Source organism: Rhinatrema bivittatum, chromosome 8 (assembly GCF_901001135.1).
Source record: "Rhinatrema bivittatum chromosome 8, aRhiBiv1.1, whole genome shotgun sequence".
NCBI classification, from domain to species: Eukaryota; Metazoa; Chordata; class Amphibia; order Gymnophiona; family Rhinatrematidae; genus Rhinatrema; species Rhinatrema bivittatum.
The window spans coordinates 98,944,406-98,968,405 of record NC_042622.1 but is presented as its reverse complement, the minus strand read 5'-3'; the positions used below and the strand labels follow the sequence as shown (position 1 = coordinate 98,968,405).

General features: G+C 43.1%; 1 protein-coding gene across 1 annotated transcript in view; it reads right to left on the bottom strand.

Annotated features, from left to right (window-relative positions):
- Positions 1-24,000, bottom strand: part of LOC115096477 — a 31,308-nt gene that overhangs the window by 6,508 nt on the left and 800 nt on the right. The window lies entirely within an intron of this gene.

Genomic DNA, 24,000 nt, shown 5'->3' with positions numbered 1-24,000 from the left:
CTTGACCACATCCTCTGGCAACAGATTCCCATAGGTTGATTGTGCGCGGAGTGAAAAAATGAATCCTGCTGTTTGTTTTAGGTCTGCTGGCTGCTAGTTTCATGGAGTGCCTCCAGTCCTAGTTTTGTTTGAAAGGGTAAATAGCTGTTTCCTATATCTACCCATTCCACCCAACTCATGATTTTTTAAATCTCAATCATATCGCCTCTCAGTCATTTCTTTTCCAGGCTAAACAGATTGCTAAACAGCCCTAATCTGTTTAGCCTTTCCCGAAGCCTTTCCATTAAAGGGCCCCCCTACGCCCCTTATAACAAGACGGTTTCCCACTCTTGCTGTAACTTCCAAATGTCTCCATAATTTCTTCAGTCTCCCCGTTAATACATATTTGCACCCTTCTGTTAAATTATTTAAGTTATTAAGTTTAAGTTAAATTAAGTTATCATGTTTAAGTCCTCAAGCCACCAAGTTACTAAGGTACTCTATAAAAATAAGCAGCCCATACCTTACTTAACCTAATAGTTCCATGTAAAGTTTCCAAGTTATTCTGTAAAAATAAGCCGGCCATGTCTTATTTGACCTTTCAGTTTCATGTAAACTGATAAGATATCTCGATTGAATGTCAGTATATAAAAACAAATAAGTAAATAAATAAATAAAGGGGTGCTTTTCCATCTGCTTTATATTTACTCCTAGGGGAATTCTGCGCACAAAAACTTAAATTCTGCAAAATTCTGCAAATTTTATATTGGTCAAAATAACACAATTTTCATGACAGTCTTTAAGTAATTTAAGTCTTTAAGTAATTAAATTTTAAATTAATACAGAAAAAAAGTTATTACTGAAAGATGCAGAATTTTAAATATTTTGAGCAGAATTTCCCTAGAAATTCACTGTAAGAGTGTTTCTTTCACCCTCTCTCCCTACTCCATGGCCACTTTGCCCTCTCAGGCCCCAACTCCTCCACCTGCCAGTATCTCTCCCCTCCACCTCTAGGCTTAACCCCTTCCACTCTATCGCCACTCCCAGAGTTTGACCTCATTCTCAGTACTGCCCCTCACACAGGTTCCCTCTGTCCTTCCTCTCTCACACACATGCTCCCTCTCTCTAGTACCATACACATACCCTCATACAGGCTCCCTCACTCTCTTGCACACACACACATCCCCTCATAAAGGGTTCCTCTCTTTTGCATACCCACACAAGCTCCCTTTCTCTTTCACACATTCATCCTCACACAGGCTACCTATGTCTCTCTCTTATGCACTCCTTCACACAGGCTCTGTCTCACACATACACAATCCCTTCACACAGGCTAGCACCCTCACATACACACGATCCCTTTTTCATATAAACCAGTTCCCAATCTCTCACACATATACACACTCCCTCTTTCTGGCATTCACACTCAAACCACCCCACACACTCTCACTCTCACCTCCCCTGCTATCTCTCTCACACACCCTCCCCCTGCTGTCTCTTCCTCCCCCCTGCTCTTGCTCTCTCTCTCACCCCTCCCTCCTCCTCTCTCCTCCTCCCTTTCCCTCTCTCACACCTCCTCCCCCCTCTCACACCCCCTCCCCTTCCCTTCTCTCACACCCCTCTCCCCTCCCCCTCCACACACACACACACACACACACACACACAATGTGTATTCACTCTCACTGGGGCCTTCATCTTCGTCGCAAGTGGAGCGGGTCCCAAGGCTCGCAGGGGCCTTCATCTTTGCCGCAAACGGCACGCTGGGGGCCTTCTTCTTCCCCGCAAACAGTGCGCCGGGGGCCTTCATCTTCGGTGCAAATGATGCGCCGGGGCCTTAATCTTTGCCGCGAATGGTGCGCTCCGTTCGCGGCATGCAGGGGTCTCCTCTCACATTTTCTGCACAGAATTTGGCAATTCCCCCCCCCCCCCCCACGCGCAGAAGTGCGCGGGGGGAATTCTGCGCAAATTCTGTGCTCAGCGGTAGCGCAGAATTCCCCCAGGACTAGTTGTCTATGTCCACCAGGTCTTATTTGAGATGAGGGCAACCAGAGCTGCATACAATACTCAAGGTGTGGTTACCCATGGAGCTATACAAAGGCATTATGATATTCTCAGAATTGTTCTCTGTCATTTTTCTAAATAATTCACAGCATTATATTTGCCTTTTTGACTGCTGCTGAAACATTGAGCCACAGATTTCAAGGTATTGGCTGCAAGGACTCCAAAATTATTTCCTGGATGGTGAATCCTAACATAGAACCCAGCATCACATACATGTAGTTGGCATTATTTTTCCCTACGTGCATTATTTGAACTTGTCCACATTAAACTGCATCTGCCATTTAGATGCCCAGTCTCCTAGTCTCAAAAAGTCCTTCCATAGTTTTTCAGAATCCATCCACTGCTATTTTAATGATTCAAAACTATTACATGTCATCTGCAAAATTTGGTCACTTCACTTGTTCCTTTCTCTAGATCATTTATGAATATGCTAAATAGCACCGGTCCCAATATAGACCCCTGGTGCACTCCACCAATGACCTTTCTCCATTTGGAAAACTGACCTTTTAGCTCTACCTTCTGTTTCCTTTTATCCAGTTATCAATCCACAATAGGACACTGTCTCCGATCTTATGGCCTCCCAATTTCCCGAGGAGTCTCTCATGAGAGATTTTGTCAAATGCTTTCTGAAAACCCTACATTTACTATATCAACCAGCTCACCTTTGTTCACGCTTATTTACACCTTCATAAACATTTAGCAAGTTGGTGAGGCAAGACTTCCTTTTTGCAAAAACAATGTTGACTCTCCCCATTAGACCACGTGTATCTATGTAGTCAGTAATTTTGATTTTAAGAATAGCTTCTACCATTTTGCCCAGCACTGACGTCAGACTCATTGGTGTATAGTTCCTCAGATCACCCCTGAAGCCCTTTTTAAAAACTGGCATTACGTTGGACACCTTCCAGTCATCTGGTACCATGGCTGTTTTAAATGATTGGGTGCAAATCACCAGCAATAGGTTTGCAGTTTCAAGTCTGAGCTCCTTCAGGACTCTGGGGTAAATACAATGCAGACATAGTGACTTGTTATTCTTTAGTCTGTCAATCTGAGTTATTACAACCTCCAGTTTCACAGTGATTTTGTTTAGTCACTCAGAGTAATCACAAAAAAAAATGTTTCTGGTGTGGGTATGAAGCCAATACCCTCCTCGGTAAGACATAGGAAAGAATTCATGTATTATTTTCTCTTAATTTCATGTCCTCCTTGAGTGCCCCTTTTCTACTCGGTCATCTAGTGGTCATCTAGTGGCCCAACTGACTCAAATGTACTTTTTGCTTTGAATGTACTTGAATTTTTTTTAGCACTTTATTTTTACCTCTTTGGCAAGCTTCTTTTCAAATTCTCTCTTAGCCTACTTAATTACTTTTTCACATCTGACTTCATAGTGCTTATGTTTTTCCTTATTTTCCTCATTTGGGTCTGCTTTTTATTTTCTGAATGATGCCCTTTTGGTTTTAATTGCCTCTTTCACCTCACTGTTAAAGCACACTGGTGGTCATTTGATTTTCCTTTTACCTTTTTTAATGCATGGAATACATTTTGTCTGTGCCTTGAGGATGATAATTTTTAAATGTCCATGCCACCTGCAAGTTTTTAACCTTGTAAATTGCTTTTAGTTTTTTTCTAACGAATGTCCTCATTTTATCAAAGACCCTCCTTTTTATAGTTAACATCACCTTCCAGTGTTATAATGACAATGTGATGCCATGCGAACAGTCTTAGGCTTTAGATGGAGGCTGGAGGACAGAACAGTGTTGCCAATTCTTTCTGCACAGAAAATGCTTTATTCACAGTGAAGCAGAGCAATAACAGAAACAGCCTGCTTACCTCAGCAGCATAAATCAAGACTTCTGACATTCGCAGTCTTGGCAGAATATCTGTCTTTCTCCACACTAGGGCCTCTCCATTCCCTCCTAGGCCTGCTCTCAGAGAAAAGTTCTGGGCTGTGCCTTAAGATGGACCAAGCTAACTGTCTGGTCCTGGCTTTTTAAGGAGGTCTTGATATAAGCACTCCTTTACAGACCTTAGCTTTCAAGAAATCTCCCGACAGAACTTTTCCTGAAGTACCAATAAAGCTCCCTTTTTAGTGAATGAACATAAGCAATGCCATGCTGGCTTAGACCAAGATCCATCAAGCCCAGTTCAGGTCCCTAGTGCCCGACAGATCCCAAAAAGCTCTATTTCTTGTTACTCACTCTCAGGGATAGCAATGACTTTCTCACGTCACCTTGGCTCATAATGTTTTATGACTTTTCTCCAGGAACTTGTCCAAACCTCTTTTAAAACCCCTCTGAGGTAGCCTCTTGTCTATATCCTCTGGCAACAGATTCCACAGCTTGATTGTGCATTGAGTGAAAAACTACTTGCCATGATTTGTTTTCAGTTCTTTGATTGCTAGTTTCAAGGAGAGTTCCCATGTTTTAATATTACTTGAAAGGGTAAATAACCAATTTCCTATTATTTACCTGTTCCACCCCACTCATGATTTTATAAACTTCTCTCACGCCCTTTTTTCCAAGCTGAAGAGCCCTGACCCACATAGCCTCTCATCGGAGAGGAAATGTTCCATCCCCTTTATCATTTGTGCTGCCCTCCTTTTCTGGTTCTGCTATGACTTTTTTGATATGGAGAGACCAGAACCGCACACAACACTCAAGGTGCCGTCATTATGACATTTTCCATTTGATTCTCCATTCCTTTTGGTATCACTCCTAACATTCTATTTTCTTTTTTGATTGATGTTGCACACTGAGCTGAGGATTTCAATGTATTATCCACAAGGAATCTGAGGTCTTCTTCCTGCATGATGATGTCTAATATGTACCTGTACTTAGAATGATTCATCACTTTACACTTGCCACATTACATTTCATCTGTCATTCAGATGCCCGGTCTTAATCTCACAAGGTCCTTCTGCACTTCCTTGCAATCCGCTGCTGTTTTAACAACTTTGAGTAATTTCATGTCATCTGCAAATCTGATAATCTCACTCATTGTTCCCCTTTCCAGATCATGTTTGAATACAGGAAATCCTCGATCTTATGTCACCTGACTAGAGCCATCCCACAGTTATGTCATGGCAAAATTTAGACCCAGTTTCATACTTGAGATGTATGATTCACTTTATGATGCTGCTGGCAACCAGGCGCTGACATCAATGCAACTAAATTGGGCCCCTGCTGCTCAGCATGCAGGAGCTGCTGACAAGGGGAGGAACATGCGACTGCATCAGGAGCCCCAGCCCAACAATGACCAGTGAGCTGTGGTGCCAGCCCGCTTCACCACCTTCCCTCCTCAGACACTGAGAAGCTGTAAAATTAGGACTGAGATGGGAAAAGATGAGAGATGACAACTTTAAAACAACATCAGCTTTCTGATCCAGTTAATCTTTATTCTGCACATGAATGGGGAAAAGTTGAACAAGGCAATACATATGCAGCAGGCCACAGAGGACATCTAATCTCAGGATTAAGGTGTGCACACCCAGTCTCACAAAATCCCTACAGATCTGATCCAGATCTACAGGCAGCCCTCCAACTTAATCAGAATTGGTTTCTGTAATAAAACTCAGGATTATTTTGGTGAAAATAGGGTACTGGGCAATAATGCTGGAACCAATTCCCTATGTATAACATTGTTTCCAATGTGATAAGTGATTTCAAGTGATTTTTATTTTGACTTAAGAATCTGTGATCACACCGTCACGGTGCAATCGCTGCCGGCTGTGGCATAACTGACATAGCCTCGAGGGTTCACCCACAAGACCTACACTGGCAGTTGGCGAACACACCCTGGAGTGGTTCAATCTGGAGCTTTACCTTTACCAGCCACCTCCCTTGCAGGTTGAGCCCTTGTGTTCTGGTGGCCAGCAGGATTTAGGTGGGTCCTTAGGGCGAAGAAGATAACTACAGTCCAGAGGCACACTGGGGTCAGGGCAGGCATTAACAGTGTCTGGAACAGGCCAAGGTTGGGGCAGGCAGCTAACTAGAGTGGTCAAGTCCAGGCAAGGTATCAGGTCCAGGCAGCAGGCAATCATGGTCAGGTCCAGGCAAGGTATCAGGTCCAGGTGGCAGGCAACCATAGTAAGGTCAAACTAGAAGTCAAGAACTGTTGAGTCAGGCCAAGGGTGAATGTAGACACAAAGAAGACACTGGACAAGAGGGTCAGGGCAAGGCTAGACAAGAAAGGTTAGAGTGGGAAGGCTGGAGAAGACAAGGCTGGACGAGGCACGGATGGAAGGCAAGGTAGGACAAGGCAAGGCAGGATGAAGCAAGGCTGGATGAAGAATCAGGAACACAGGAACCGGGAACGAGAGACAACATTCAGTGCAGGCAGGAGACCCAATGTGAGGCAGGGAAGGGGAGTCTGAGGAGTCCTTAAGTAGTAAGGAATTGCTGACGTCATCAAAGGGCACCACAGGGATTTTCCTATCATGGCCCCTTTAAGAGTCCAAGTGCACTGTGTGCACGCATGCAAGGCTGTCAGTGTTTCGTGCCGTGCTGAGCGGAGTCCTGCACATGAGGCCTGGTTGCTGGCAGCGTCCCGGCCATGAAATGCTGCCACAAGCTTTGGAGGTAAGTGAGGCATGGTCCTGTGAGCCACGGAGTGTAAAAATCCTGTTGGCTTCCCCATGTTTTCTTTGACCCCTGATGAAGTCATACCACTGCTGTTTTGGGTTATAACTGCCGCTCTGTGCAGGTTTCCCCATGTTTTTTTAAAGGCCTAATGTAATTGTATTGCTGTGGTTTGGGGTTATAGCTGCTGCTGCTCTGTGCAAGTTATCCAATCATCTTGCCACTATGGATCCTCTGTGCATTTTAGAATTCCATTATCATTTTGGTCTCCATCACCTTCTCCGGAAAAGCATTCCAAGCATCCACCACTCTTTCTGGAAAAAAAATATGTCCTGACATTGTTCCTGAGTCTTCCCCCTCAGAGTATCATATCATGACCCCATATTATACAACTTCCCTTCTGTTGGAAAAGATTTTCCCCTTGAGCACCATTAATACCTTTCAGGTATTTAAATGTCTGTATCATATTCCCCATCTCTTCTCTCCTCTAGGGTGTAAAGCTTTAGGTGCTTCAGTCTCATCTCATATGGCTTTTGGAGCAGTCTCCACACCATTTTGGTTTCCTTTCTGAACTGCCTCTAGTTTCTCTCTGTTCTTTTTGAGATACGGCCTAGAACTGAACAAAGTATTCCAGGTGAGGCTTTACCAAACACCTCTACAAATGCATTATCACCTCCATTTTTCTGCAGATTATACTTCGCCCTGTTATGATTTCGTCTGCTGCACAGCCTCGTCATGACTCATATGTCTGACTCATATGTCTATGATGCCGTCCTACCTGCAGAGGCCTCCAGTGAGCTCTGCTCCTAGCCACTGAAACCATCGCCTCCCAAGTCATCCAACTTAGTCTGCTGTGATGCAGCAGGAGTCCTCAATGAGCTTTATCTCCAGCCTTGCCAAGTTCCTCCACCTTGTGCCTGCACCACACCCAAACCCTAGCCCTACATAACCCTACCTTGCCAAACCCCAGATGTCTTCGCATGGAATTACCCTTGGCTCCTTGCCTTGCTTTGTGGCCTACAGGCCTTCTCACTCCTTACCTTGCCTTACCTTGTGACCTTCAGGCCTTCTCGGTCCTTGCCTTGCCTTACTCCTTGCCTTACTCTGTGACCTACCTGGGCCTTATCTTGCTCTATGGCCTCTCTAGGCTTTCCCTACTTAGTGTGTTTTCGGGCCTCTGTGTTCAGTGCTCCTTGTTCTGTCTGTCCTGCCCCTGACCAGTCCTGCCTTTGCCCTGTTTTAGTGTCCAAGCCCAGTCCTTGTCTTATGTCTGTCCCTGGATCCAGTCCTGCATTGCACTCAAGCTCAATCTCTAGTCCTTACCTGCATTCTATTCCAGTTCAAACTCCAGTCCTTAGCTGCAATCTATTCCTGTTCAAGCTCCAGTTCTTACCTGTAAACACCATGATGTACTGCTGCCGCAGCCAAGCTCTACTGGTTCCCAGCACCCAAGGGCTCAACCTGTGGGTGAAGGGCTGGCTAGACAGAAGACAGACCCATGACCTGACCTGCCATCTTGTGCCACTCCTTGGGTGGTGTATCCCAAGTCCAGTTCAGCCTATCATGACACTCGCTATACAACCACGCATCCTCTGGGCTCTGGTCACCATTATACCACACTGTTTCGCTAATTTGAGATCATCAGACTCTGTCACCCTGAGGTCTCGCTCCTGGTCAGAGCACATCAACTCTTCACCTCTCACCATGTACCATCCCTCAGATTTGAGAACTTCAGATTCATGACTGCATTTTTTGGCATTGAATTTTAACTGCCATTCCTTTGATCACTTCTCAAACATTTTTTTTTAGATCGCTTCTCATTCTGTTTATACTCACAAGGGTGTCCATTTTGTTGCAGATCTTTGTGTCATCTACAAAAAGGCAAACTTTTTGTTTGCCTTTTTGTCCCTCACAAAGATACTGAACAGAACCGGTCCCAAAACCGATCCCTGAGGCACTCCACTAATGAGGTTTTTTTCTACCACTAGGGCTTAAAGATGTAGAGTTTGTTACATAGACTATGTGCATTTGTACTCATAGTTTTCCAGCTGTTTCCACTTGGCTTACTTATACTCCACATAGCTTTGTACCTGTGTTATTCTTCTATCCTGTTGTTCCAGAGTAAATTACAGAGTTCTTCACTTTCTGGATTTTCCCCATAGTCTATGTTGGGAGTGACAGCCAAAATGAATTGGCTTATTTCCACCATCACCCTTCTCTAGTTTAAATGCCCGTCAATGTATGATTTGAATTTCTCTCTTTTTACAGAGTCAGAGAGATGTAGGCCATCATTACAGTATAGCCTTTTGTTCTTCCATATTCAGCCCCAGTCCCCAATATATCTACATCCTTCTCCTTGGCACCAGGTTCTAAGCCATGTATTGAAGTCAGCTATACAGCATAGCCTTTCCTCTCCCACAGCATGAACAGGCAAAATCTCTGAGAAAGCTATGGACCTTGCCAGGAGTCTATGATGATATCCTAATTTTTGAAACTCCTGCACTGTACTGACTTCATTGCTAGCCAGGTCATTTCACTCCCAAGTGAATAATAATAACAGTTTCTCAATCCTTTATTTCTTTCCTGATAGCCTTAATAATATAGTTTGTATTTTTGCTAGCTGAGGACCCTGGTAGCCTTACAATCATTTTTTCTCTCTCCAAATGTGCATCCAAATGAATGCCTCTCATAAGTCACCCAGCAGAAAGAGTTTCCTGTTTTGGGATGTTTTGACCGGGCTTTGGGGTTTTTGTGTACAGTAGGTCTACAGTCAAATTCTGGCAAATACTAACATAAAACCAGACTCTTAAAAGTGGGTTTGCAGAAGACTGAATAGGGCACTGTACAGGTGTTCAGACAAGATGTAAACAAAAATTACCCTTTAACCCATGTACTAGACTTACGATTATAAGAAATATTAAGAATATATAAAAAGAAGGATTGAAACATTTGAAAGTCCCAAATATTTTGGCCTGTAAGTGCAAAATAAAAAAAACCAGTGACCATTTTGATGGAATTTTTAATACAGTTTTAGAGTGGTGGCATATCATAATGGATTCTAACATTAGCAATGTTGAAATACTCCTTTTTGGGTGTGTAGAGTTGTAATATGCAGCTATATGTCTGTCAACAATGCAAATTAGTTACAAATCTTGTGCTGTAATTTTGAGGCTGCAGTGCCCAAGAATCTCTTCATCCTGTGCCCCTTCTTCTAGTGGCATCTGAAATTCCCATTGAACTAATCAAGAATCAACTCCTAAATGAGTTCCACAAGCTCCATGTCACAAGGAATGGCCGTCAGTCCTGGTTTTACCCCACTGCATCTAGGGACTTGTAGTCAGTCCTGCCTTTCTTAAAGGCACTGAAGCTATAAGTCCATAGAGTAGATGAAGTGAAATCAAAACTGGCTCAGCCCATCTCTTCTGATAACCCATGCCAGTGTCTCAGGGGAGGAGGGGAGGATAGGAACAGAACCCAGAAGAAGCCTCTTGTTCACCATGCAACCTTCCATCTGTCACTAAACTACCTGGTTTGGTTGTACTCACTAGCAGCTAGCTCCTTAACCCAAATAGTGAAAATGTTACCTTTTCTAGAAGAAAAGGTGCCATCTGTGCAGATGTGCATTTATTTATTTAATGTTTTTCTTACCATCAAATGCTATAATATAATATCACTGTGAACCGATACGATGTGCGAACGGATATCGGTATAAAAGAAATGTTAAATAAATAAAATAAATAAATAAATATAATAAATACATTTCTGCTGACAAACCATATATAATTGTATACTATATATATAGTCAAAAAGACAGTGGCATTCCACTAAATTGTGGATTGGGACAAAAATAAATTAAATAGTAAAGTATGCAAAGACGCCTCAATACCCTTTGCTGTACAAATATTGCATCCACAAATATAACCACCAAATTAAAAAAAACTCTTCTTATATCTTCAAAATATTTAATCAAAAAACAAATTCATTTTTATTAAAATGTTATTGAGATGCCAACTACCCAAAACCTCCCCCCTATAAGCACTCACATACAGACACACATTCACCCACCAAAACCTATTTAAAAACTGAGCCCTGCAATAAAGGAACAAAATGTCCCTTTTAATGATGAAGCAAAATATCTCACCCTTATTAGCTCAAAGTCTAACCCTAAAAGCACAGTAACACTCTATAGATATGTCCCACCTACAAAAATGATAAATATACAAACATTTTTTGTCCACAGAGAACAAAAGATTCAAACAAGTTCTTCCTTCAAATCATATATTAAACGATGTTCTTCCTTACAAGTTCTTGTGTGACAAAAATATCAATAATAGAAAAAAACTCCCAATGTCCCTCCTTCAAAAGTTGTCCACAGAGAACAAAAGATTCAAACATACATACATACATACATACATACGTACACACACACACACACACACACACAATAATCGGTACCGAAAAATATTTAAAAAAATAAAATGGGTTCCTTATTCTATAAAATATTGCTAAAAATGGAAAGTACACCCATAAATGCTTAATAAAACGTGGTGATGTTTAGTTATCAGCTTATAAATGCTTAAAATCCAAAAATGGGACTGAAGGATATGCAAGTTGAGATCAAAGGGACTAGAATTGAAGGTAATACAAGTTGCAAATATAAGGAAGAGCACATGCTACTGAGAACTTTTCAATGAGATATTTTACAAATGGACTATGCATTAATATTTTCTGGAAATAATATCTATGTAAATTGTGACCACTGAATGGTGATATTTTTATAGATGCAATGGTTCTATGCCATCCTATGTAAAACAAACAAACAAAAAAAAATCCAGGCAACAATATTAGAATGTTTTTGTACAATCTTTTGTATAAATAGTTTTGTTATTGATATTAGCTTTGATAATTTTTTTCTGCATATTTTTTGTGTACAAATTTGCTATTGTGTGTGGACGTGATGAATGAATGGGTGTGTGAATTTGGATGAATATGAACAGGAATCATTGTAATTATATTTAGGTGGTATTTGTTGTAATCATTTTTTTATTTTGTTTTATAAGCTGATAACATTTGGTGATGTTTAGTTAAGTATCACATATTTTGGAACATATGGGTGCGTGTTTCCTTGGTGTAACTTATAAAACACTACACTGAGAAACACCTAATTTAAAATGATCATAACACAAGAAACAGTAATTTCTACCAATCCTTCCACGGAAGCATCTCTGTTTCTAAAGAAAGGAGCCAGTGGAACAGAAGTGTGGTACAATCACTGTGAATATAAAGTGAAATTTGCTCATGTTCCTAGCCTTCTCAATTATTTATGTGGAGCTTTACACCCTGGCACTGTACCTTGCACTGTACCTTGCAATATGCTTTGCAATTTGCTCATTAGGGCAGTTGATGAAAGCAAGAGAATGGGACCCAGGGACATCGCTCCTGGTGAATGCCAAGCGCAGATGAAGGCTTCAGTGCTGGGCACATCAGACAGGGGCCTATAATTACCTTCAGGGAAGGAAAATACAGAATGAAGATCAGCTGCTCTTAACAGATGCAATTGCAGGGCTTCCCAAACCTTTCCTGGGGATCCTAAAGTCTGTTGGGTTTTTGAGATATATCCACAGTTAATATGCATGAGATATCTGCATATAGTGGAGGCTCTGTATATGTAAGGTTCTCATGCACATTCATTGTGGCTATCCTTCATGTCACCAAGGCAATCCTACACGTGATTGGTTGCACATCGGAATAACTGGGAAGACTGGAGGGACCAATTGATCTTTTTCTCCTGTCATCTACTATGCTACTACTAGAGAACTTCATTTTCAGCTTTTATTTTATTTTACCCAGCAATTTCTCAGTATTTATTATAACGCACCAAATTGGAAGAAAATCAGTGTGGAAAAAAAAAATAACATTTTTTCCCACTGATTTCCTACCATTTTAGGTTGCTAAACTCTGAAAACTTCCCATCAAAAGTACAATAAAAAATGAAAAGCATGGTTCTTAGTTACTACTTAGCACTGAGGCTTTATAATCTGCTGCAAAATTAATTGTTTCAATTCTGTTTCAGCTTTTGTAACCGCTTTTAGATGTAGCATGGACTCATTATTACATGCCTACAGGGAACCAGAGAATTCTGACTCACTGTTTGTGTTATGTTTGATCTCAGAGCAACTCCAAAGAGCATTTTGTAAGTGCATTTCATTTTTATAATACACTTTACCTCAAGGCATGGAACAATTAAAAAAACAAAAAAAAAAAAAAGAAGCAATTAGTATAAAATAAACTGTCCCCTAAGGTTAACATACACCTACAACTCCTTTACTTTCAAAAGGCATTCCTCTCAGTATCATGTTACTACCAGAGTTACGGTGTATATTTTAAATACAGTGAAAGTTCTTAGATGGTCAAAAATGAATTCTTCTCTTGAAACAAATCACAGAAATGATTATGCAGAGGTACAATAAGAGTCATTCTTGTTTCCTAAATTCTTTGTAGGTGTTATGACTTGTAGGTGTGTGGGCCCTGGGCGGAGGTGAGATATGGTACCGCCCACAGGGAGGAGCCCTGTGAGCCTCACCGTCAGGAGGCGCAGTCTCAGTGGACATCAGACACAGCTGTGGAATAGAGTCTTTATTATAAAAGTAGAAAAGGCACAGCTCACAGAGTGGGGGGTGCAGGAGGAGGAGATAAGGTCTGAGAAGGGGTACACCCAGAGGGAATGCCTCAGACATGAATATCCAGTAATGGTCTCTCCGAAGTCATGATGCGGTAGTGGCCTGCAGTGCAGGGTACACCGAGGGATTCCTCACTCAGAGATGATGTTGAAGTGGCCCGGGTACGGGTACACCAGCGAGGGACCTGTGGCGATGATGTGGCAATGACCTGCAGCGCAGGGTACACCGAGGCGGTTCCTCACTAGAGCTGGCACGGTAAACCGGTTCCTCACTAGACCCAGGGTACACCGGAGAGGGTTCTGTAGCAATGACGTGGCAATGGCCTGCAGCGCAAGGTACACCGAGGTGGCTCCTCACTAGTGCTGGCACGGTAGTGGCCCGAAGTACAGGGTACACCGGAGAGGATCTCACAATAAAGCTGGTTCAGTAGTAGTCTGTGGAGTCAAGATACTCACAGAGATAGTTTCAGGAGATAGTTTCAGGAGAAACAGACCGCAGTCCAAGGCAGAAGGCCTTCCAAGGAGCGGATAGCCACAGATGAGGAAGGGCCCCCGAGGAGCGGGAACCCAGAGCGTCTCACGCCGAAGTGCAGGAACTGGAATAGGAAGTCCATACGAGAGAAGCGAATTCAGGGCCAGGCAGCTTAAGTACAGCAGAGTGTAGACGTCATCCGGAGGGGATGCCCCCGAGGTTCCCTCCATGATGTGCTTAATACTGGCCCGTGCGCGTGTAAGTGATCCCATGAGCAAGATGGCGGTTGACATCACCCACATTGTCTCGGGAATGCCAGGGAGGTTGGTGGTAGCTGGCGGAGGCCGCCACTTTCCCCAATGATGTTAGGGCTGCATAAAAAGAGGTGAGCATTAGTGGTTGCAGCTGTCTGCGACCGACGGGCGTAACAGTACCCCCTTTCTTAGGGCCCCCCCTGGGGGTTTTGGTTTCCGAGGATGAGAAGTGTGGAACTGTCTGATTAGTTCCTTGTCGAGGATGTTGGCTGCGGGCTCCCAACTATTCTCCTCAGGACCAAATCCTTCCCATGATATGAGATATTCCCAACGCCTTCCGCGCTTCCATATGTCTAAGATGTCTTCTACCTGATAGGTGATATCCTTTTCAACCATTAGAGGTTGGGGTTCAGGTGGTTTCCTTGAGAATTCAGACAGGATGAGCGGCTTTAAGAGAGAGAAATGGAAGGCGTTGTGGATCTTAAGTGAAGTGGGTAATTGAGGGTTGTAAGTAACTGGACCCAGGCAGCGAAGTACTGGAAAAAGCCCGATGTATCTGGGCGTAAAGCGAACTGAGGAGCTGCCCAATGATGAGCATCATAGAACATTTTAGCCTTTTGACCAGCTTGTTGGAGAAGTTGTTTGGTGTGCTCCCAGAGTTGTTGTAGCTCTTCCGCCGAGGCCTGAGCTGCAGGAGATGACACAGACAGGGGCACTGGAAGAGGAGGCAGAGGTTGGCGACCGTAGACAATTTGGTAGGGCGAAGACCCAGTAGAAGCAGACTGGTGGGAGTTTAAAGCAAACTCGGCCCAGAGAAGCAAATCAGACCAGTCACTTTGCCTTGAGTTTACGTATGCCCGGAGAAACTGTTTTAAAGTACGGTTTGTGCTCTCTGTCTGTCCATTGGCCTGTGGATGGTAGGCTGATGTGAGGTCCAGAGCTATGTCAAATTTTTTGCATAATGACCTCCAAACGTTTGATGTAAATTGTATGCCTCTATCGGAGAGGATGTGTCTTCGGAGGCCATGGATGCGAAAGACGTGGTGGATGAATAGTTTCGCTAGTTCTGGTCTGAAGGTAGACCAGGTAGCACCACGAAATATGCCATTTTTGAAAAGCGGGCCACAGTGACCCAGATGGTTTTGTTGCCACAGAAAAGAGGTAGATCAACAATGAAATCCATGGCTATGTGTGTCCATGGTTCACTGGGTGCAGGGAGTGGTTGAAGAAGCCCTCAAGGACGGCCTGCCGGCGGCTTTTGACGGGCACAGATGGGACACGATTCCACGTATGCATGAACGTCTTTCTGCATGGTTGGCCACCATGCAGAAGCTTTGCAGAGTAGAAAGTGTTCTAGCTTTGCAGAGTAGAAGCTTTGCAGAGTAGAAAGTGTTCTAGTTTGTCCAGGATGGCCTGCGAGCAGAGAATCATGTGCCCATCTGAGAATCTTTCTTCTGAGTGGTCGGGGAAACAACGTCTTCCCAGCTGGAACCGTGTGTGTAGCAGAGAGGAGCACCCTCGTAGGGTCAATGATATGGTGTGGAGTATCTGGAACATCTTCCGTGTTAAAAGAATGGGAGAGTGTATCGGCTTAGGTGTTTTTAACAGCTGGCCGGTATCACAAGAGGAAATTAAACTGGGTAAAAAATAGAGACCAGCAGGCCTGTCTGTGGTTCAGGTATTGAGCATGATGTAAGTACTCAAGGTTCTTGTGATCAGTATAAACCGTGATTTGGTGTTGCGCTCCCTCGAGCCATGGACGCCATTCTTCAAAGGCTAATTTAATCGCCAGCAATTCCTTGTCCCCTATTCCATAATTACGCTCCGCAGGTGAGAAGCGTTGGGAGAAGAATGAGCTTGGGTGCAAGGTATGATTGGCTGAATGTTGGCTGAGGACTGCACCAACGCCGACGTCAGAAGCATCCACTTCGACGATGAAGGGTCGTTGGGGATCTGGGTGGCGCAAGCACGGCTCTTGCTTCGCCTCCTTGAGCTCTTGGAAGGCGACCACTGCTTCAGGAGACCACTGTGAGGGGTTGGCTCCCTTTCGAGTCATGGCTGTGAGTGGGGCGGTCAGTGTAGAGTAATGGTGGATGAACGACCTGTAGTAGTTAGTGAAACCCAAGAATCTTCGCAGTGCCTTAAGACCTGTGGGTTGCGGTCAAACCCGGATACTCTTGGTTTTTTGTGGATCCATTTGGAACCCTCAGCTGGAGACAACATCGCCTAAAAAGGGAACAGATTCTTGGTGAAAGGAGCATTTTTCCAGTTTAGAACGGGTAGATGTGAATCGGTTATTTACTCTTTCGGATAATAGAAAGACTAGGGGGCACTCCATGAAGTTTGCATGTGGCACATTTAAAACTAATCGGAGAAAGTTATTTTTTACTCAACGCACAATTAATCTCTGGAATTTGTTGCCAGAGGATGTGGTTAGTGCAGTTAGTATAGCTGTGTTTAAAAAAGGATTGGATAAGTTCTTGGAGGAGAAGTCCATTACCTGCTATTAAGTTCACTTAGAGAATAGCCACTGCTATTAGCAATGGTAACATGGAATAGACTTAGTTTTTTGGATACTTGTCAGGTTCTTATGGCCTGGATTGGCCACTGTTGGAAACAGGATGCTGGGCTTGATGGACCCTTGGTCTGACCCAGTATGGCATTTTCTTATGTTCCCTCAATCTTTGTAAGACGTTGGCGACGTCCAAATGATGGCTCTGTAGGTCGTGTGAGAAAACCAGAATGTCATCCAGGTATACCACTACACAGCTATAAAACATGTCCCTGAAGATTTCATTCATCATATTTTGATATTTTGCCGGGGCATTGCAGAGGCCAAACAGCTGTCAAAATGGCTGTCGCGGGTGTTAAAGCGGTTTGGTACCTCCTCTCTCCTCCTGGTTGAGGTACCACTCTTTCTATAATCAATTGCTGACTTGATAAATTAATCCCTTAGGCTGAGGGGCATCTAGATGAAATGAAAAAACTCATTCTCCTCCTAACAAAAAACACACAATGAGTAAATAACTAAAAAAAAAAAAGAAATAATCAACCACTGACTGAGTTGAAAATAAATCTCTTAACTAAGACCTTAGCCAAGGTTTTAGGCCTGTTCAATGTAAACTTAAAGAAACTGAAAAGAAAAGCTCCGACTCCCTCAACTCCTAACTACAAAATCCACACAGATTTTAGGGCAGCGGTGGCCAACTCTGGTCCTTGAGGGCCACAAACAGACCTGGCTTTCAGGATATCCACAATGAATATGCAAGAGATAGAGTTGCATGCACTTCCTCCATTGTATGCATATCTATCTCATACATATTCCTTGTTGCTATCCTGAAAACTTGGCCTGTTTGTGACTCTCAAGCAGGGATGGTGTGACCATTAGACAGGACTTGGCAGTCGCCTAGGATGGCATCGGTGGGGGGGTGCTGCCGTGGTACACAAGGGTACCATTTTCATGTATGTAATTTGAGAGAAAGAGAAGGAAAGCACTGTAAGAGGGAACCCATACCTCTATATATCTACCACTGTCAGAAGGGGACATTCAAATCAGGTGGCGGTATTACACTGGTCTGCTTAGGGCATCACAGACCCTGTACCGGCCCTGCTCTCGAGGACCGGAGTTGGCCACACCTGCATTAGGCGGTCTAGAGAAGGGTGACCAAAATAGTGTGGGGTCTGTATCGGAAGACTTATGAGGAGAGGTTGAAGGATCTAAATATGTAAACCCTGGAGGAGAGGAGGCGCAGGGGAGACATGAAACAGAACTTAAGTTACTAAAATGTTTTATTGATGCACAAACTTCAAACTTTTTCCATTGGAAAGCAGACAGTAGAACTAGGGGTCACAAAATGAAACTCCAGGGGGAACAACTCAGAACCAACATCAGGAAATCCAGAACCTCCAGGGTAGCATTCTCTGAAATGCTTCCTGTTCCACCTGCTGGTCCCCAGAGGCAGGCAGAGCTCCGGAGTCTCAATGAGTGGAAGAGATGATAGTGCAAGGAAGAGGGATTCAGTTTTGTAAGTAACTGGAGAACCTTTTGGTTAAAGGGGAGTCTTTTCCGAAGGGATGAGCTCCACCTTAACTTAAGGTGGAACCAGGCTGCTGGTGCTAACCTTTAAAAAGGAGATAGAGGAGCTTTTAAACTAGAACAAAGGGGAAAACCGACAGTTGCTCAGCAGTGCATGGTTCGGAGGAATGTATCTGTGAAGGATACTAATGAAACAGGAGAGTTAGGGCATCCCAACAGAGAGGTTCAAATATTAAGAAAAAAGGTCCAAGTGCCTATAATTAAAAACTCACCAGAGTTAAAAGATTCTAATTTATCCTTGTCAACTGAAAGGTCGAATGTAAATGCAAACAAAAAAACACACTTTGAAATGTTTATATACTAATGCCAGAAGTCTAAGAAGTAAGATGGGAGAATTAGAGTATATAGCAGTGAATGATGACATAGACTTAACTGGCATCTCAGAGACATGGTGGAAAGAGGAGGGATAGTGCTATACCAGGGTACAAATTATATTGCAATGACAGAGAGGAGTATCTTGGTGGTGCGGTGCCGCTTTATGTCCGGGATGGCATAGAGTCCAACAGGATAAAGATCCTGCATGAGACTAAATGTACAATTAAATCTTTATGGGTATAAATCCCTTGTGTGTTGGGGAAGAGAATAGTGATAGGAATATACTACTGTCCACCTGGCCAAAATGGTGAGATGGACAGTGAAATGCTAAGAAAGATTAAGGAAGCTAACCAAACTGGTAGTGCAGTAATAATGGGAGATTTCAATTACCCTAATATTGGCTGTGTAAATGAAGCATCAGGACATGCTAGAGAGATAAAGTTCCTAGTGTGTAATTCTAAACCCCAGTCCAATCCAACCCAACCCTGCCCCTGGGTACACCTCTTCAAACTCAGGTAAAAGTATAAACTTAACAGTCCTAGGCATGTACTTTTAACTGTATATAAGGCAGGCAATTTTTAAAAAGCCAATTTCTAGAAAGAGAGAAATATGAGGACAGAAAAAGACTGTATGGCCTATCTAGTCTGCCCATCCACCCAACTAATTTAGCTTTACATTTCCTATCACGCTGCAGGTAAAGCACTGTTTTACCTGGGAAAATTTCATTTAAAATTACTCTCCCTAAGCAGTAATCTTGATACGTGTGAGGGTGCTGCCTTTATCGTTATTAAAATGCAACACTGGGACTCTGCTCACCCCAATCCTGGGTTTTTAAACTTCTGTCTCTAAGCAGCATTATATTTATTTATTTATTTATTTATTTAACATTTTTTATATACCGATAACCGTTTGCACATTGTACCGGTTTACAAGGAACAAGCGGATGGCCAGGGGAAACGGCACAACCGTTACATGAAACGCTTGGGATAACATTAGAATGCATTTAGATAACATATGATTAACATTTGATAATATATGAAAAAAGAACGGTAAAATTGGTCATAATATTCAGAAGGTGAAAGACTTTGAGATTTACAAATAAAGGAAGGTAGAGAGTATACAATTGTGGAGGCTTAGGGGGAAGGGGGTAGTTGAGGGGGTGATAGGATAAATATTTGTTGTAGGAGATTTATATAAGGAGAGGAGTGGAAAGGGGGAGAGCGGGAGGGTGACTTATGTACAAGCCAAGAGGGTGGCTGGCCTGTTTCCAGCTCGAAAATGTGTCTAAGAGGTATGCTTCAAGGAGGAATATGAACATTTTGTTGGAAGGTGAGGTAGGAAAGGGCTGTTTAGGAATAGGCCAGTTGAAACAGCCACGTTTTTAGCTTCTTTTTGAATTTGGGAGTGAAGGTTTCTGTACAAAGGTCGTGGGGCATGGAGTTCCACAAGGATGGACCAGCTAATGAGAATGCTCTCTTCATTGTGGAGGTACATTTTGTGAGTTTATGGTAGGGAAGATGTAAGGTTCCTTGGTGAACAGTACGTGTGGGTCTATTGGAGGTGTGGAGTTGGAGAGGCTGTTTGAGCCATTCAGTGTTTTCATTTATGACAGAATTGTGTATGAGGGATAAGGATTTGAACTGTATTCTGGCACTGATGGGAAGCCAGTGTATGTCTTTCAGTATGGGTGTGATATGATCTCTTTTTCGGGTATTTGTTAGGATTCGGGCAGTGGCATTCTGAAGGAGTTGTAAGGGCTTGGTGGTGGCAGAGGAGAGACCAATGAGTAGTGAATTACAGTAATCGAGTTTGGAAAATATAATAGATTGGAGCACTGTGCGGAAATCAGCGAGGTGTAGTAGAGGTCGTAATTTCTTCAATGTGTGAAGTTTGAAAAAGCATTCTTTTAGGGTGGCTTTGATGAATGGGTTTAAATGAGATTTGGTTGTCTATGATGATTCCAAGGTTTCGAGTGTGTTGGGAAAATGGTTTAGAGAGTGAGGGGCGATTCTCAGTGAGGGTGGAGTTGGTAGAAATGATAAGTAGTTCAGTTTTGTGGGGGTTGAGGGCTAGGTTCATCTTAGTGAGGAGTTGGTTAATAGAGGTAAGGCAGGAGTCCCAGGATTGGAGAGCTTTAGGTAGTGAGTCTGTGAAAGGGATGAGTATTTGAACATCATCGGCGTAGATGTAGTGGGTAATTCCGAGATTTGTGAGTAGTTGTGCTAGGGGGAGCATATAGATGTTAAACAGGGTGGAGGATAATGAAGAGCCTTGGGGAACACCACGGTCAAGGCTGATAGGGTCAGATTCGTGAGTTCCTAGGGTGACAGTGTAGTGTCTGTTTTTTTTAAGTAGGATTGTAACCAAAGTAATGCGGTTCCTGTGATGCAAGTGTTAATGAGGAGATTAATAAGGGTGTCATGGTTAACTGTATCGAATGCTGCTGAGATGACAAGCATAGCTAGAAGGTAGGAATTTCCGCTATCGAGCCCTTTGAGTATATTGTCCATGAGGGATAGGAGGAGGGTTTCTGTGTTAAGGTGTTTGCAAAAACCAAATTGGGATGGGGAGAGGATTTTGTGCTGGTCGAGGTATTCAGTTAGGCGGATGTTGACCAGTCTTTCAATGACTTTGAAGAGGAAAGGTAGATTTGAGATGGGTCTGAAGTTGGAGAGAATGGAGGGATCGAGGTTTGGATTTTTTGAGGATTGGTTTGACTATTGCCTGTTTTAGGATGGGCGGAATGCTGCCTTGTACTAGGGAGCAGTTGATTATGTCTGATATGGGTTTAGCAATTGTGTTGGGGATGGAGAGGAGGAGTTTAGGTGGGAAGGTTTCTGCTGGGTGTGATGAAGGTTTCATTTTCTTTAGGATATTTTCAATGTCAAGGGATGATGTGGATTCGAAGCAGGATAGTGTTGTAGTGGGTTTCGAGAGGAGGAAGTTGATGTTATTGGTGTCATGGGAAAAGTGGGCAGTGAGGGCAGAGATTTTGTTTTGGAAGAAGCGAGCTAGGTCATTGCATTGGTTTTTGGTACCAGAAGTGGGTGTGTGAAGGGAGGGGGATTTGGTGAGGTCGGAGACAATGGTGAAGAGAGCCTTGGCATTATATTGGACATTGTGAATTTTGTGAGCATAATAGTCTCGTTTCATTTTTTGTATGGTGCTCCTGTAGTTGTGCATAGTAAGGTAGTAGGATGCTCTAATGGCTGGTGTAGGGTGTTTTCGCCATTGTCTTTCTGTGTTTCTAAGTAGATTTTTCAGTACCTTTAATTCTGAAGAGTACCAAGGTTTTTTGTTGTTGTGGACAGGGTTGATGGTTTTTGAGGCAGAAGGGCATAGCTGATCAGCGATGTTGAGAGTGACATTGAACCAAGAGGAAATGGCATTTTCAGCAGTAGAGAGATCAATTTTATTAGTGATATTAGAGCAAGCAGATATGAGGTCATCTTTCGAACATGATTTCCAGTACTTGAAAGTATGAGATTGAGGGTGTGTGTATGTGTGGATCCCAAACCTATATAGTTACTTGCCCTATTTGTGACCAAATTTCAGACTATAAATGCTTAGCAAGAGGGAGCATTAAACAAATAAATAGCCTAAGTCAAGGGTGACCAACTCTAGTCCTTGAGAGCCACAAACCAGCCAGGTTTTCAGGATATCCGCAATGAGTATGCATAAGATAGATCTGCATGAACTGCTTCCATTTTATGCAAATCTATCACATACATATTCACTGTGCCGGTCTTTAAAACCTGGCCTGTTGTTACTCTCGAGGAACGGAGTTGGCCACCCCTGCCTAATTCAATTCAATTCCATCTAAACCAGAGGTTCCCAAACCTATCCTGGGGGACCCTCGGCCAGTCAGGTTGTCAGAATATCCACAATGAAGATGCATGAGCATGAGGATTCATTGGGGATATCCTGACAACTCGAGTTAAGAATTTCACAAATACAGACTTTGTCCAAATGGGGATGTACCTGGAGGAAAAAGCTGGAAGACTGGGAGAAAATGGGTGAGGTAGAACAACAGTGGTTCAAATTAAAAGGAGCTATTACAAAGGCAACAAATCTATATGTTAGGAAAGTAAAGAAGAGTAAGAGGAAAAAGAAATCAATTTGGTTCTCTAAGGAGGTCGCTGAAAAGATTTAAGGCAAAAAGAACAGCATTCGAGAAGTATAAAGGATCCCAAAAAAGGAACACAGGAAAGAATATCTGTTAAAACTGAGTGAGACGAAGAAAGAAATCAGGAAAGCAAAATGTCAAGAGGAAGAAAGAATTGCCCAAGAGGTAGAGGTGATAAAACATTATTCAGATATATCAAAGAAGGAAGGCCCGAAGTGGTATAGTGAAATTGAAAGGTGACAAGGAGCACTGTGTGGAGAGAGATGAAGAAATGGTGGAAATATTAAACAAATACTTGAGTTCGGAATTCACTAAAGAAGACCCTGGAGAAGCACTGTTGCTTGCTTACAAGACAATACATAGATGAAACTCTATTTACAGAAGAGAATGTATGAGAAGAGCTAGGAAAACTGAAAGTGGACAAGGCCATGGGGCCGGTTGATGTTCATCCCAGGATACTGAGCTCAGAGATGTGCTGGTAGGTCGGCTGCATGACCTGTTCAATGGATCCCTGGAAACGGGAGTGGTGCCGACTGGCTGGAAAAGAGCAATGGGAGTCCCACTTCACAAGAGTGGTAGCAGAGAGGAGGCTGGAAACTACAGGCCAGTTAATCTCACCTTGGTGGTGGGAAAATTAATGGAGACTCTGCTGAAGGAAAGCAGAGTGAACTATCTACAGTCAGGAGGATTGTTGGATCAGAGGCAGCATGGATTCACCAGGGAAAGGTCCTGTCAGACAAATCTGATAGATATTTTTGATTGGGTGACTAAAGAATTGGATTGAGGAAGAGCACTCATGATCTACTTGGATTTCAGCAAAGTTTCTGATATGGTCCCGTATAGGAGGCTTGTGAATAAAATGAGAAGCTTGGGATAGAAGACAGCGTGTAATGGCAAATGGAACCTTCTCTGAAGAAAGAACAGTGTTAAGTGGAGAACCATAAGAATCAGTGTTGGGATCAGTTCTATTCAATATCTTTGTGAGTGACATTGCAGAAGGGATAGAAGGTAAAGTTTGTCTATTTGCGGATCATACTAAGATCTGCAACAGAGTGGACACACCGGAAGGAGTAGAGAGAATGAGACATGATTTAAGGAAGCTTGAACAGTGGTTGAACATATGGCAGCTGGGATTCAATGCCAAGAAGTGCAGAGTCATACATCTGGGGTGTGGTAATTCAAAAGAGCTGTATGTGGTGGGGGGTGAAAGGCTATTGTGCACGGAGCAAGAGAGGGACCTTGGGGTGATAGTGTCTAGCGATCTGAAGACGGCAAAGCAATGCGACAAGGCAAAAGCTAAAGACGGACGAATGCTTGGCTGCATAGAGAGAGGAATAACCAGTAAGAAAAAGGAGATGACAATCCCCTTGTACAGGTCCTTGGTGAGGCCTCGCCTGGAGTACTGTGTTCAGTTCTGGAGACCGTATCTCAAAAGGGACAA